Genomic DNA, 16,572 nt, shown 5'->3' with positions numbered 1-16,572 from the left:
GCAATTATGAGGCTAGGATTGTGGGTCATTGAGCAAAACTGTCCATTTTTCTTGCGATGTTGCTTAGTTTTTTTTGTTTTTCCACGTTGGTTGATTAAGTAAACATTGTTAAATGCAGGAATCGTTTGATTTCATTGTAATTAGAGGTTATGGTGGTGGGTCTTTGAGAGTAATTGTCGATTTTGGCACCTCTAAGGTTCTTAACTTCCATTTTTCTGTGATATTGCTTACAAAATTTTGCTCTTTTAATGTGGATTCATTAACTAAACTCTATTAAATCCAGGAATTCTTTGATTTTATTGCTTGTGGTTTAAGATTTGTCCAAACTGAAAATGGAGTGTTACATTCTTGATGTGATTAAATTTCATTCATTTTAAAGTAATTGGAAAGAGTAATTTAAAGTGTCAGATTGAGTCTAGATGGTTTCATCATCATCTTCCGAGCTTTATTTAGGGTTGGCTATATGAATCTTCTTCCGCCATTCCATTCTATCAAGGGTCATACCCTTAGTCAAACTGTAAGTCAACATATCTTTTCTCATTACATCCATTCATGTTCTTTAGGGCCTTCCCCTTGCTCTCCTAAGGGGCGTTTGATAATGGTGAATTTGTGGAAAAGTCCCCAACTTTCTCCTATACTATAGCTTTCCCTAGTTTGGGAACAACAAAAAGGTGAAAAGTTGGAACCACCACATTCCCCAAAACATTATTTCACTGGGGGAAAGTTGCGGGACATTGGTACCCCGCTTTGCAACTTTCACGAAAAGTTAATGAGCAAAAAAGTTGTAACATGGAAAAACTCATCGGGGCTATAAAGTCCAAAACTCATCCATGCAGGGGACCCTTGGTTAACTCACCTCTTTGAGAAGAAAAAACTCACCACCCTCTGAGAAGAAAAATTCCTAGCAACTCAACCATCCATCTTTCTAACCCTTTCTAACTCAAAACCCTAGCAACTCAACCATCCACTGCCACTCGCCCCAACAAAGCTCAACCCTCAACCAACTTCTGCCCTCCTCGCTGTAGGTCTGTTCCCCTCATCGCCCCTGTTGCTGCAAGCTACGCTCTTAGAGAAAGCTCCAGCAAGTCCTTTTTTAATTTTTTTATTATTTAGAGCTCAAAAATGTTAATCCCAGATCTAAATGAGATTTTATTTTTGATTTAGGTTCCTTTTTTTTTTATTATTAAGCTCAAACAAGATTAACCCAAAGTCTACAGAGAGCTTTGTTTCTTTTTTTTTATTTGATTTTTTGTTTCATTTTTTTTCTTGGTTGTGCACAACGAAGAAAACCCCCATATTCACTGAGTTTATTTATTTATTATTTATGTTTTATTTTTCTAGTTTGTCACGTAAATTTTGATGTGAGTTTTCGTTTTATTGAGAATTACTCTTTTATGGCTCGAGAGTTTGATTAATTTGATTTTGTTTATATAATGTAATATGTTTTGGCGTTTAGGTGTTTGATTAATTGATCATTATTGCTATCGTTGTTGATGTTGTTTTTGTGGTGTCATTGAACTAATTTTCATTTGGTTTTATGAGTTAATAATCTAAGTATTCTTTTCAATAAGGTGCATGTTAGCAGTCGTGCTGTAAGAAGGGCTCAAATTTTTTTTTATCCTCAGGCCCAACCACAAGGATTTCCATAGGCGGAGAGCAGATAATACTAGAACGAAAAGTAATGAATGGGCTTTCAGTGGCCAAGACTTGTGTAGTGAGCAAGAAAGAAAAGTAATTAACTAGGTTATTTCTCAATAAAAATTCACATGTTATTCTATTCCTATAAAATGAAAAACAGATCTTTGGGTCATCATATAAATCATATATAATTCTATTTCCACTTGTGCTTATTTTGGAAGAGTAAGTTATTGCAGGTTGAATTCGGAATGGATATGTAGAACTTTTGCCTTCTCGTATGGAGTTTAGATAGTCTGATGTACAAACAATCATGTATATGTGTTATTGTTAAATGTTGTCCCTTATATCTTGAGTTAGTTTCCCAGTTTCTTGATATTCTATGCAATTAGATTTCTCCCTTGAAAATGTGCTAATAAAGACATGTTGACTTTGGATTGGCAGTGAAGAATTTAGTTGGTTGTTTGCATCAAGCAATGGGAAGACATGGTCTATATAGGCATGTCTCAGCCCTGGTAAGTTCCTTAGGGCGTGTTTGTTTGGGCAAATCTTTTGCTTCAGAAACCAAACGTTCACCCATTCTATAGCACTTATGCGTTTGACACGCAGGAGTGCTACAGTTAAAAGAATTTCTATCTTCTTTTTGTTTTGGCTCATATGAGAAATGTTTTGCTTCCGTTGAAACCTAGGGAAGCAAAACCTTTTACGTTCAAGCAATACAATAGTGAACAGTTCCAGAAAACCTTATGAACTTTTCTCTCTCCTACTCTCCATAAATAGACCCGACGATCCACCATTCTAGCTTGGCTGCATCTTCACCCCAGCTTTGTTGTCTGCATCCGGTGGCTGCGTCCCACCCCAATTTGAGCACTTGCAATCAACCAGCTAGATCTCTCTCTTTCTCTACTCACTCTCTCTCCATGATCTGTCTCCCTCCTCCTTGGTTTGCTTGGTGCAGAAGATTCTCCACTCTCTCTCTCTCTTCTTCTCGTTTTTCTATTTCTCTATCTTGTTTTTCTATTTGTTTTGTTTGCAAAAGTGTCTCATCATTGTATATTCTTCCTTGCAGTCCTTTCTCTCCCCCTCTCTCTCTCTCTCTCTAATTTGATATCATTCCTTATGGTGTGTTAAAAATGTTTGCTTGTGGGTAATTCCCTTTCAGGCCCAAGCAATCTCTCTCTCCCTCTCTCTCTCTCTCTCTCATTTGATATATCATTCCTTGGGGTGTGTTGAAATTTTTTGCTTGTGGGTAATTCCTTAGGGTGCGTTGAAAATGTTTGCTGGGAGACGCAGCCAAGCGCAGAACGGTGCTTGACTTCTGCAAGAAATTTTCCCCAACTCTATTTCTCTATCTTGTTTTTCTTTTTCTTCACCAGCCCCCACGGGTATTTTCTCAGTCACTTCTTTCTACAAAGCTTGCCAACCTTCTCCCCCACCCAATCTTTAGCCCTCTTTATATTTAGCTAGCTTTCTTTGAGAGAGCTCTTGTGGTAGACCAACTCCAAAGAAGGGGCCACCAGCTCCCTAACAAATGTTCTATGAGTGGGGAGGAAGAGGAAACTGAAGCACACCTCTTTATTCACTGCCGTGTTGCCTGCTTCCTATGGGGTCTTCTGCTTCAACGTTTTGGCTGGGTCTGGTAACCCCTTGTTCCATATGCCCCAACTCATCCAGACCTTCCTCTCTCCACCTTAGTCCAGCCACAGGCAATTACCTGTGGCGTGCCACTGTTGTTGCAACACGTTGGATTATTTGGTTGGAGCGTAACAATCGGATCTTTAGAGGTGTAACCACAACTGTTCTGGCCATGCTCGAAAAGGTAACTTCTTTCATCACCTTCTGGGCCAAAGACAACATGCTATTCCAACTTTATTCCTTTTCGGACTTCTACCTTAATTGGAAAAATCTACTGACCCCTAAACCAGCTAGGGTCTCTCGTTCTTTGCTATGGAGACCACCTGAGCCGGGCCAAGTGAAGCTCATTTTAGATGGCTGCTCCCTCGAAAACCCAGGCGCCGGAATAGGGGGAATTTTCAGAGACTCCATTGGAAATACTCTTCTATCTTATTCCCTCTTCGTTGGACACACAAACTCTGCTATGGCCTAATGTTTAGCCTTTCTCATGGGCATCCACAAATTTGTTCATTGAGGGCGATTCAAACGTCATAGCTTGGGCATCCAACTCATCTCCATGCCCTTGGAGATTGGTTCATGTCTTTCACGAGATCTTTGACCTTTTCAGGGATATGTACGCTGTCTATCAGCATATATTTAGAGGTAGGCTAATACCACAGCTGACTCCCTCGCTAAAATGGAGCCTCAGTGTAGAGCACCTCGGACCCCTTTCAGTAGCTTTTTGAGCTCTAATCGCCCTCCGTAATACTTTATGTTAGAGTAATTTTTGGGGCCCGAAGGGTTTTTTGTATACGAACACCTGGGCGCTTCATTTTTTGTACACCCTTTTATAGAATGCAACAGTTTTCATTTTCAAAAAAAAAAAAGTTTGCTTTCAGGCCCATGCAATCTCTCTCTCTCTCTCTCTCTCTCTCTCTCTCTCTCTCTCTCTCATTTTATAATTCATCCCTTACGATGTGTTGAAAATGTTTGCTTGTGGGTGATTCCCTTTCAGGCCCAAGCAATTTCTTTCTCTCTTACTTTTTTGGTCTTTGCAAAATCTTTGGTTCTACAAAGAAGAATTGCTCTCTCTCTCTTTCTTTATATATATTTTGGTCTTTGCAAAATCTATGGTTCTACAAAGAAAATGAATTGCACGGAGAGAATTCTACTTTATAGAGGGTTTATCACACTTCAATTTATTAGGTTTTTTCTCCTATTTGAGGTATTCTGAACTGCTTTGCATCAAAGCAAATCAAAGGGGGTTCTGGTCCCCCCTTTTGTGAATTTGGGTTTTCTTCGATGTGTTAGAATCTGCCTTTTGCCTGAAACCCCTCATTTTCTTCACTTCCTCAGTCAATAATAACTCAATTTTGCTTAAATTTGACAAATTGATTCACCAAATTTTGCAAATTGTTGATTTGGGGTCATGATGAGTTGCATGATATGGTGGAATCAAAGCCACCTGCAGGGCTCATGGTTCATGTTGTAGGGGATGGCCATAGTTTAGGTAGGCTAGAAATATGCATGATGAAATGTTAAAAGGGACTTAAGCCTGATGAAGCTACTTGCATATGTCTCATATCTAGGTTTCCTTGACAAGGTCGTGGCACCCTTTATCTGCCATAACAATGCAGGAACACCCTCTGATACCAACTGGTTCTGCTAACAGGGGCTCAAACCTTGATCCCCATGGCCTAATTCAAGAAGCACATAACTTCATGACCTTCAGCAAGGAGATGGGTATTTGGGAAGGATTTCTCGACTGGTGTTTCTAGTGATTGGATTCTCGTAAAATTAATAAAATGGACATTTGTTGTTAATTGCGAAGATCAGGGATCCCTGAATAGGCTAGATTTTTGGTGATTCTATGTGCACTCATATTGGATGAGGGTCTAGACATTTGAAGTGCTCATGGCCAGAACTTGCCCAAGCATATGTAGCATTGTAATGGCTTACAAATGAACTTCCTACTCCGACCATCGGAAGCAGTCATTGATATGACCCAACTTGTGGAAACAAAGAGTATATGAAGAAATCATCCTACATGCTTAATTTAGTTGAGTAATTGGTAATCTTAAAGCAATATATTATCTGAGATGTAGTTATGTCTTGCTTTGATGCTTCACTCCGCCCAAGAGTTGGTTTTTTGCATTTGAAGTTTGCTTTGATGTGGGTTTGTTTGGGAGTGGGGGGGAGAGAGCGTTACATTTTAATTTGATGGTTTCAATTGAAGGAGACCGTTTTAGGTGGAACGTCATGGTTTCAATTGAAGGAGACCGTTTTTGGTGGAATGTTTGTGTTTTTAATCATGATGCAATGTTCAGTATGATTCATATTTCCTCATCTTAAATTATGAACCATTATCTTTAATGGTTACTACATGCAGAGTTCTCTCTTAATAGCAAACGTGAGTTACATTGACCATGTAATATCCATAAGAGATTTTTCTCTTTCAAATTTTGTAATATTTGTGAGGCATGGAGAATTGTTGATACTAAATGTAGAGTTTACTTGGAACAATTACAAATTACAATAAAGAAAGATAGAGATCAATTATATACTTTAAAGAAGATAGGGAGTAATGACCACAAAAATTGTATAACAATAATTTAGAACAAATGTATTCTATTGTATTTTGTAGAAGCCAAGATTGGCTTTCATCCAAAGTCACCGACCACTTTTTCTTAAAAGGAAAATGTGGACTCTTCTCAATGAGTTTTTAATTGCCTACTGAATTAGATATTAGAAAAAAATCTATATTAATTAAGGGAAAAGTGTATATAGAGCTGGGGCTCTAAACAATCAAATTGTAGCCTACCTCAAAATTTTCACTAGAAGAGATTGTTTTGATGTCCAAATATCCTCAAATTGATCATCTCGACATCAATATCCATGAACATGAAAAAAGAAAATAGATTTCAAGTATGGAAATAGTGTATTTTCAGATGTATTTTTGGACCGTCAATTTTCAAGATTTTCAAGTTTTCATAGATCTATCGATCGACACTATTTTTGAAGCTTTAAATTTTATCAATAAAGATGAAAATATATTTTAAAGCCATCACAAAGATTTCCAACACTGAAACCACATTTCTTAACACTATTTGAAGGTAGGCTCTAATTTGATTGTTTAGAGCCTAGGCTCTATACAAACCGCACCCTATTATTAAAGGTGTTTTTATTTGGGAGAGGTAGAGAGAGCATAACGTATTCCTTATGCCTTTGATCTAAACCTTCCCTTTCATTAGACCTAATAAAGATTAGGAGTGTATTAAATATCCTTTTCAAACAATACACAGCGACCTCAATCCCCAGCTCTCCGGATGCCAAACGTTCCACGGTCAATCAAACACTGGGACCCAAAACTTCTTTAACATTACCAAACATTTCAGGATCAATCAAACACAAGTACCCAAAAGTTCTTCAACATTCTATACATTCTATTAAACACAACAACTAACAATTCTAGAAAGGTAATATTCCAGTTTTTAGAAAAAAACTTTCAATTTCCAAAGAACATTTACCTTCCAACAAACATATAGGTCTTTAGTTTATTTTCATTTTTTTTATTTTATTTTAGAAAAAAATATAGATACCCTCAAAATGAACTTTGCAGACATCCTCCTCCCAATGCCTTTAGTATCGCACTCACAACCCAAAGACTGTTTTTTTTTGCTATTACTCTTGTTCAAAAAGTCAAAATATTTAAAACTAAAATTCTTTTCTTCTCTCTTATTCTCTCTACCCGCCATCTCTCTTTCTCACTCTCTACCTCCGCTCTCTCTTTCTCTCTCTCTACTGGCCCTCTTTCTCTTTCTCTCTCTACCCGCCCTCTTTCACTCTATCTATCCGTCCTCTCTTTCCTCTGGATCTCTCTACCCACCTTCTCTCTCTAAGAATAGAGATTAGGAGAGAGAGATTTTGGGATAGTGAGAGTGGATACATGGGCACAGAGAGAGTGAAAAAAATGGGCTGAGAGAGATTGGGGAGAGATATTTCAGGAGAGAGAGTGGGATATAGCAATAGCGACTAAAAAAAAGTATACTCTCTACAAAATCTCACTGGAAAAACCCCATCTCTCGCTCTCTCTCTGTGAAATATCTCCCTCTTCACCCAAAATCTCTCCCTCTCTCTCACTGTTGCTATCTCTCTCTCTCTCTCCCTAAATCTCTCTCAACCTATGTTTCCTCTCTCTCTCTCCCAAAATCTCTCTTCCAATCCCTCTCAGCCTATTTTTCCACTCTCTCTCCCAAAATCTCTTTCAGCCCATTTTTCCCCCCTCTCCCAATCTCTCAGTCCATTTTTTTTGTTCTCTCCCAATCGCTATTCTTAAAGAGAGATGGCATGTGGAGAGAGATCCAAAGGAGAGAAGGTGAATAGAGAGAGAGAGGGTGCTTAGAGAGAGGGTGGGTAGGGAGAGAGAAAGAGAGAGAGAGAGAATGGGTAGGGTAAAACTGAGAGAGAGGGTGGGTAGAAAGAATGTGAGAGGAGAATGACATTTTAGTCTTAAATATTTTAACTTTTCATTGAGAGGTTAAAGCAAGGAAAAACAATGTTTGGACTGTAGGTGTGATACTAAAAGTATTAGGGGAAAAATGTCTACAAAGTTCATTTTTGGGGTATTTATAATTTTTTCTTTATTTTAAAATAGTGAGACTTTATGATAAGTTATTCTTTGATATGTTTACATGCTCATTTGAATTTAATAGCAAGAAGTTCTATCCTCCCTTTTTATCCAACCGTTCTATTTTTTAATGGAGCATTAAGATTGGCCCAATCACAATGTCACGTCCACACTATTTTATTTTTAATGTTTTTCTATAAATCAGTGGTTAAAAAATCAACGAGTCGCAACGGACTCGCTCGAGTCGGTACGGGAATCGGTAACCCCGTGCTGAATTCTTTTTTTTTTTTTTTGTAAATCAATGGTCTAAAACCGGCGAGTCGTAATGGATAAAACAATGGTTTAAGAATCGGCGAGTCGCAACGGACTCACCCTAGTCGGTACGGGAATCGATAACCCCTTGCCGAATACATTGGGTTCTGAACGATAAATCGCCTATAGAGGTCACAAACCGGGGAGAACCGGTTCTCAATCACATATGGCAAGTCTCAAAACTTAACCACACGTGGCAAGCCTTCAACCCCACAGCATTGCAACCCCACGTTTCCACGCTTGCATGTAACAAAGCATAACGAAACTATTTATATCACACACTTTTATACTCATTCTTGGATGTGGGATAATTCCCACAAGGTGCATTAAATTAAAATATACATTGAATAAGTATTATTAATATGTAAAGCAATTATACTTGCCATAGTGTGGCTTTATGGTTATTGCTTCTTCTTTGATGAAGGATGGTTTAGGTTCGAACCTTAGCTTGGGCACACTATATTATTGTTAAAAAAAAAATTATTCCATATGAAATTCAATCTTTCTATTATCAATCTTTTTTACTAAATTTATTCTAGAATCTAAAAAATTAAAATTTTGAAAAATTGAAGTGTTATTTCGAAAATTGATACGTATTCAAATAGTTTCTATATTGATAACCAAAATTTTATTTTATTTATTAATTTTTGCATTATAAATGATCTAATGTACGATTTTTTTTACAGTTGTCAATAATATATTTTACATTAGATGATATTATAAAATATTTTGGATTTGTTATTGTTTGTATAATCAAATAATTATAAAATGTTAACCAACAATTTTAATTTCAGTATATAATATTATAGTTAGTTAGGTTGTAATAAATTTGGAATTATTTATTGACTTTTGCATTATAAATCATGTAATATACTATTTTTCTTACAGTTATCAATAATACATTTTAAATTAGATGATATTATAAAATATTTTGGATTTGTTATTGTTTGTATAATAAAATAATTATAAAATGTTAACCAACAATTTTAATTTCAATATATAATATTAAAGTTAGTTAGGTTGTAATAATTTTGGATTATAATTAGGTTGTAATAATTTGGGTTTTTTAGTGAAGTAGGGTTTCTCGCCAATTCAAGATTTTAGTGGCCATTTTTTCATTGATTTAGTCTACTCTTTATTGGAGTCTATGTGTGATTGATATACTTTATCACTGATAATTTTATCATTTTTCTTTTGTGTGATATAAATTTAATGGTTAACATAAGTTTATGCAGGGAAAGAACGTCTCAATATTCACAAATTGATGAAAAAAATGAAAGTTAACAATGTATTACCGTCGTTTCTTATTGGATTCCTAAAAGACAACATTTATAATGAATTTTAATAATTTTTTTGGATTTCTTTAAAGCTTAATCCAACAGAGTTAGACGATTCCCGATCCGGATCGCTAATTCACCGATCCGGATGGGTTTTTGGAGTGCCCGACCTGGGGCACCGATCCGTTTTTTAAACCACTACTATAAACTATGTTGACACCAAATTTTGGACGTCAATTCCTCTATTAAACTCGCACTAACGAAAAATATAAAAAATATATTTTCAATAAAATAAAATGACCAAAATACCCCTAAAAATTTCAAAGGGTAATTTGGTCATTATTTTTTATCAAAAAATTATTGTTAATATTTTTTATAGATGCGCCCCAATGATAAGATGGCACGTACCAAATTTGATATTCAGAAAAATTATATTTAAAAAAACCAAAAATAAAATACTTTGAGACGTCGGATCTAAAAACAAAAGGTGAGTGGCTCTCTTGATAAAAAATGGACGGCTGGATGCTAGGGGGAGGATAGAACTTCTATGTTGTAGAGGGAATATAAAAATCTTTCCTCTATATATATATATATAGATATATATATATATTTGATGATTATGAAACATTTTCATGTATACTGATGATTATGAAACATTTTCATGTATACTGATGATTATGAACCATTTTCATCTATGATATGTATGTTATAACCATTTTCATCTATGATATGTATGTTATAATCTTTGTTACTGCAACACTCAAAATTGCCAAACTTTTGTCTCAATACGATGTGACACTCCTAGACACAGGGGGGATACTTGTATGGGTAGCTGTCTGTCATCATAGAAAAGTTTGGATACAGAGACGAAGTGTCCTAGCTTATGGAGGCAAAGTTCGGACACAGCAGAGACGAAGTGTCCTGGTTTATGGTGGCAAAACTTGCCCTAACAAGAGCGGAACTCATGAACTTTTGCTTTAAATCTAAATGCTCTACCACGAACGGTTATGAGCCCTAGATGACAATATATTTAGAATTTAATTAGTAATATAAGTCTTTGATGCAAATTTGAATAAACAACGAAGAACTAAAAACGTTTACGACAATTAGATTGAAAGTAGGCTATATGACATTGGGAGTAGAAGTAAATTATGCCTCCCAAGAAATATAGAATGCATGGTCTATTGTCAAAAGAAAAATTTTAAATTTGAGTTTTGTAAAGATGTCATCATCGAAAAATTAGATGGTGTCTATTCAACCTCGAGATATTATTGTTTTCAAGTGCATAGAGGATGCATCTAAAAAATACTTTTTATTAAGGTTAATATGAGTTGAAAAGGTTACATTCCCCAATTTGGGGACCTAAAATGAGTTCTAGATGAAGTAATGCGGGGGAAACTTAAATAGACAGTGTACTCCCGTGGGAGTATACTATATTTGGGTTTATAATACTATTTACACCCCCTAAAAATCTAAACAAAATCAATGTACGAGAGCGCCATGACACACTGGTGTGAAGCCGCCACCTCTCATGGGGGCCTCACAGACCTGCACCAGACGCTTCATCTTCAAAAACCGTAACCCTAGACAGTTCACCTCCATGCTTCTCTCTGCAACTACCTCTAAACCACGTACCACTCTTTGCAAAACCCAACAACTTCTTGACTCCATCAACGCTCTCTGTGACCAAGGCCAATTGGAGCAGGCCATAACACTTCCGCAAGACACAGATCATCAGGCCATTAAAAAGAGGTTTCCAGCTTACTCTTGCCTTCTTCAAGCTTGTTCTGAATCAATGGCGGCCTCCCTAGCCCAAAAGGTCGAAACCCACATGGCCAAAACCAGTTTTCCCCATTGCCTCTTCTTAAACAATAGACGCATCGATATCTATTGTAAATCTGGTTATATTATAGAAGCTCGTAAAGTGTTTGATGAAATGTCTGAGAAAGACCTCGTCTCGTATAATACAATGATTCACGGATATTGTTGTTTTGGCCTGTTGGATGATGCACGCCAAGTTTTTGTTCAAATGCATGAGAAAAATCAGGTTTCATGGGGTATCATGATTGGTGGGTATGTGCGCCATGAATATGCATTTGAAGCTCTTGAAATGTTTGTTGATATGAATCGAAGTGGACTTAAGCCTGAACCAATTATTTTAGTTGCAGCCCTTCGTGCTTCAGTCGTGGCTGGGAGCTTAAACCATGGTTGCAGATTCATGCTGTAGTGTTAAAGATTGGTGTTTTTATGGAAGAAATAGTGAGGAATACTTTGTTGGACGTATACTCAAAGCTTGGAGACATGGAAGACGCTTGGCATTGCTTCGAAGAGATGGGGAAGTTGGGTGATAATGTCTCTTTTAATTCTTTGATTGCAGGTTATGCAAAGCTTGGAAAGGGGGAAAGGGGGAATTATCTCTGGTTTTATATGTTCAGTTTCTTAGAACTGGTCTGAGAATCTCTCAATTTACATTTGCCGGAGTTCTTAGTGCTTGTGCTGGAATTTCAGGCCTTGTTGAAGGCAAGCAAATTCATGCTCTGGTCTTCAAGACTGGTTTCGAGGGCCATGTCTTTGTGGCGAATGCAGTTATGGACATGTATGCAAATCAGGGGAGCTTGAAAGTTCTTGGAGAGTGTTTATGGGCATGCATCATAGGGATAACGTTTCATGGAATGGCTTGATCAGTGGGTATAGTAGAGAGGGCTTGTCAGAGGAAGCTATGAATTTGTTCATAGAGATGTTGAAACATGGATTTGCTCCCGATCACTTCACCTTTCCGAGCATTTGAGCTCGTGTGCTAGTATTGGTAGCTTGTTACTCGGTATGCAGGTTCACTGCTAAACCATCCATTGTGGGCTCGAATCTGATGTATTTGTATCTAATGCTATCATTGATATGTATGCAAAATGTGGGTCATTAGAGTCAGCAATGTTTGTTTTCAATGGGAGGTCTAACCTCAACACCATCTCATGGACGGCCTTGATTGCTGGTTATGCACAAAATGGGTTCAATGAAGAAGCCATTAAACTCTTCACCCATATGCTCAAATCAGATTTTAAACCAGACAATGGCACTTTCGCTAGTGTGCTCAGTTCTTGTGCGGGCCTAACTGCTCTTAATTATGGCAAACAGGTGCAAGTCCATGCAATAAAACTTGGTTTTGATTCAAATATATACACCGCAAATTCTCTAGTTAGTATGTATGCTAAATGTGGTGACATGAAAGAGGCATCGAAGCTCTTTAGTGCAATGCCCATTCGAAATTTGGTGACATGGAATGCCATTATAGCTGGCCACACACATAATGGAGAGGGTGAGAAAGTGCTTGAACTATTCAGAACAATGGTAGAACAGGATGGCATTGCCCCTGACCATGTCACATATGTGAATGGCTCCATGCATGTAGCCATGCAGGGATGGTCGAGGAAGGGTATTGGCACTTCAGGTCCATGAGTGAAGATTTTGGAATTACCCCTTACCCTGACCATTATGCATGCATGGTTGATCTGCTAGGGCGCTGTGGCCGGCCTGATGAGGCCGAGGAGTTTGTGGAGTCCATGCCTATTGAGCCTAATGGGGTAATATGGGGGGCCTTGTTGGGCGCCTGCCGAACCCATAGGCATGTTGAGCTAGCTGAACGAGCAGCGGAAAGGCTCTTTGCCATTGAGCCAATGAACCCTGTTGGCTATGATCTATTGGCTAATATATATTCAGCTTGTGCCCTATGGGAGGGGGTTGCAAGAGTGAGGAAGATGATGCACGAGAGGGGAGTGAAAAAGGGGACAGCTTGCTCTTGGGTCTAAGCCCAAATGGGGGTTCATGTTTTTGTGTCCAATGATCGGGTCCACCAAGACTAAGAGAGATTCACGAGAAGCTTGAGGAGTTGGGAGAGGAAATGATGAGATTTGGGCATGTTCCTGATAAGAGCTTTGTGTTGCAGCAATTGGAAGAAGAGCAAAAGGTGCCAGCTTTGAGCTATCATAGTGAAAAGTTGGCAGTGGCGTTTGGGCATATTAGTATTGATGCTCCAGCACCCATTAGGGTTATGCAGAATCTGAGGGTCTGTGGGGATTGTCACAGTGCTATGAAGCTTATATCACGAATTGAAGGGCGAGAGATAATCCTCGGGAACTCCACCCGATTCCACCATTTCAACGATGGAATATGTTATTGTGGGGACTATTGGTGAAGGTAAAGAAAGTATGTTCATCCTCCCAAATTATGACTAAAGGGAAATAACCCAATGGAATATGGGAAAACCACAGTTCATTAGGGTTAACTCTCATCCCTTTGCAATAGAATGCCAGACAGTGATGGAGAGAGTGTAGGACACACCATTGTGGTTATGTCCTGTTTGTTGTGCCCAACTCTCTCCATCACCCTCCATATCACTGGATGGTGGGGATCCCAATGTACTATGGTTGTCCCACTGTCTACAAAGATTTTAGTGTGCTTCCATAAACTAGATATGTGTGATTTCTAGTGACATTCTTTTCTGATTGAAATGCGAGATGTTTAGGACATTTATAGGCCAGATGCTGGTGTTAATAGGCCTGCCAAGTGAAAGACTCAAATTAATTACTCCATAAAGTGTTCCAAAATACACAATATTTATTTAGTATCATCTGATGACGGCGATTCCATTTCCTTTTTCCTATCATTACTGATATTGCGGGTGCTGCCATCGTCTTTTCTAGTCCTTGTATACATCTTTCAAAACTCAAAACTAACAGATGACCATAATAAACTTTACTCGTCTAGAATACTACTGTAGTTTTTTTTTTGGAGGAGGGAATCTAATATGAATTTGTGCATGTTGGTAAAATACTACCTAGGCCAGATTGTAAAGAGCAGCTAGACCCTGAGAGAGGCCACTTGATCATCCAAACTCAATACTGCGAATTATCTAAAAAAGAACTTTGTATGAGAATCCTTCTCATACAAAGTTTGATAAGTATATATTTTTTTAGAGAAATGATCCTATAGGACCCTCCCCCATGAATGTGACCATTAAATTTGGCACGGATCTATAGAAAAGTCAAGTCCCACACCCATGTGATAACTTTTTTAGATATCCGTGTCAATTTTAATGGTGATCCTTTGGGGTCCTACATACATAAGTGGGAGAGGGTCCCCTATAGCATCATTACTCTTGTTTTTTATTTTTGTTTTCCTTTTGCTTTTGGGAGAATAACATTGAAATGGAAGTTAAGAGAGAGAAACCAATCCAAAAGCAAAACCAAAAAAAGAGAGAGGCCAGGGCATTGAGAGGAAACCATCCATATGTATTTTCCAATTATTTAATATCTTTGTATCTATTCCCTGTATTGTTTCTCATGCTACTATTAATTTTCATTTTCTTTGATCTTCTCAATGCACTATTTTCCATCATTGCATCCTTGAATGCAATAAAAATGAGCAAATGTGCTATTATTTTCCCACTTGTTATAGTAATTCTAATTAAGTGTACGTTAGTATTATTGTATGGTAAATGATATTGAATATTCAACTGCAATAGTATATTATGATAATAAAATGTTAGGGCGTGTTTGTTTGATGGCAGAACCAAATCTTTTGTTTGATGGCAGAACCGAATCTTTTGCTAAACAAGCATGCCATTCAAAGTCAAACTGGACAAGTAGAACATGACTGTACCTTACAAAGACTGTTCTACCTCTTCAGACAATGCCATTAGCCTCTTTCCTGTTTATTTGTTGTTTCTATTGCTTTGTTTGTCTTTGTCATTGTGTTGTCTGCCGACATGGACTTTTTATGTCTACCTTCAAGTGTGCGTGTGTATGTGTGTGTGAGAGAGTATTATGGAAGACAAAAAAGCAAGAGAGAGAGAATTATGAAAGACAAAAAAGCAAGAGAAAGAGAGAGAGTATTATGAAAGAGAAAAAAGCGAGAGAGAGAGAGAGAAAGAGAGTATAATGAAAGACAAAAAGCACTTCCAAACTTACATATGTTGTGGCATGCTTCTGACCATCCAAAGAAATGTCCAAAAATGCCGCTGAATATTCTGGAAATTGTCTTAGTACTTGGATTGGCCTTGAATTTCTCTACATTCTAATCCAGTTGACATTTCCTATGCTTCTATTTTGTCTTAACTGAACTTGACATGGACTGATTTTTATAGAAGTGGTTTCCCTAACTTTTCTCCAAAATCTTTCTTAATGTATGTTCTTGGTTCATCTTCTGTGAGAGACTCTTTTAAGTTTCGATCCAGGTTATAATCCTCTTTTATATTCCTTTGTTTTCTCCCATTTCTTTTAAGAAATTCTTTTTATTAAGTCTGGGATAAGGAGGAGCGCCTGACCACAGTGCACGTCTGAGAAAATGAGCCGTCCCTGCCTTCAGATACTCTTTTTCCAAGAATTGCTACTGCTCATGTTACTTGAATCTTGTTATATTGCAGGCTAGATTTACTATTTTTCCCCCCTCTTGTCTAAGTATTTCTTTTTTTTTTGCCTTTCACCTGTATGAGGTCTTTAAATGGTCGATCTTTAGTTTTTATTTAAATATGTACATGTTACTTGTCAAAACAAATTTGTTTTGATATTTGTTTATGGGTGCAGACTGTTACGACCCTTTGGATCCGAATGGGAATATAACAATTATGTATGATATCATTTCATGGACCACTGACACCGATGGTTATAACAATTACGGTCAGTAAGAGTTCCTTGTGATGCCGTTCAGATTAACCAATGCCCCTATTGCATTCATAGATCTAATGAATAGGGTGTTCCGACGATTTCTAGATAACTTTGTGGTGGTCTTCATTGATGATATTTTGGTATACTCAAAAAGCTGGGAGTTACATGAGCAGCATCTAAGATATGTTTTGCCAACTTTAAAGTAAAAAAAGTTGTATGCTAAATTTAGTAAAAGTGAGTTTTGGCTTCCCAGCGTAACCTTCCTGGGTCACATTATTTCCCATGATGGGATCGCGGTCGACCACTCCAAGGTTGAAGCCATACTTAGATGGGAGAGGCCAACAAATGTGACTGAAGTTCGTAGTGTCCTGGGGTTAACCCGATACTACAGGCACTTTGTTCCTCCAACTCGGCTAACCAAGAATAACGTAAAATTCATATGGTCAGA

The 16,572-nt window shown here is 37.6% G+C and overlaps 1 long non-coding RNA gene and 1 other non-coding gene across 3 annotated transcripts; both read left to right on the top strand.

Annotated features, from left to right (window-relative positions):
* Positions 1-2,160: 2,160 nt before the first annotated feature.
* Positions 2,161-5,595, top strand: LOC148780573 (uncharacterized). Of its 2 annotated transcripts, none has more exons than XR_016041706.1 (2): positions 2,161-3,454; positions 4,839-5,595. It is a non-coding gene; the product is annotated as an uncharacterized LOC148780573 (long non-coding RNA). The 2 variants fall into 2 exon arrangements; XR_016041707.1 differs by having other exon boundaries at positions 2,325-3,454; positions 4,922-5,595.
* Positions 5,596-10,921: 5,326 nt separating this feature from the next.
* Positions 10,922-14,089, top strand: LOC18429683 (putative pentatricopeptide repeat-containing protein At5g52630). Its single transcript, XR_016041388.1, has 2 exons — positions 10,922-12,140; positions 12,307-14,089. It is a non-coding gene; the product is annotated as a putative pentatricopeptide repeat-containing protein At5g52630 (transcript).
* The last annotated feature ends 2,483 nt before the right edge of the window (positions 14,090-16,572 follow it).

Source organism: Amborella trichopoda, chromosome 9 (genome assembly GCF_054954075.1).
Source record: "Amborella trichopoda isolate Santa Cruz 75 chromosome 9, AtrichopodaSantaCruz75HAP2 v2.0, whole genome shotgun sequence".
In the NCBI taxonomy this organism is placed as follows: domain Eukaryota; kingdom Viridiplantae; phylum Streptophyta; class Magnoliopsida; order Amborellales; family Amborellaceae; genus Amborella; species Amborella trichopoda.
The sequence above is the reverse complement of the archived record's forward strand: the minus strand, read 5'-3'. Positions and strand labels throughout refer to the sequence as shown.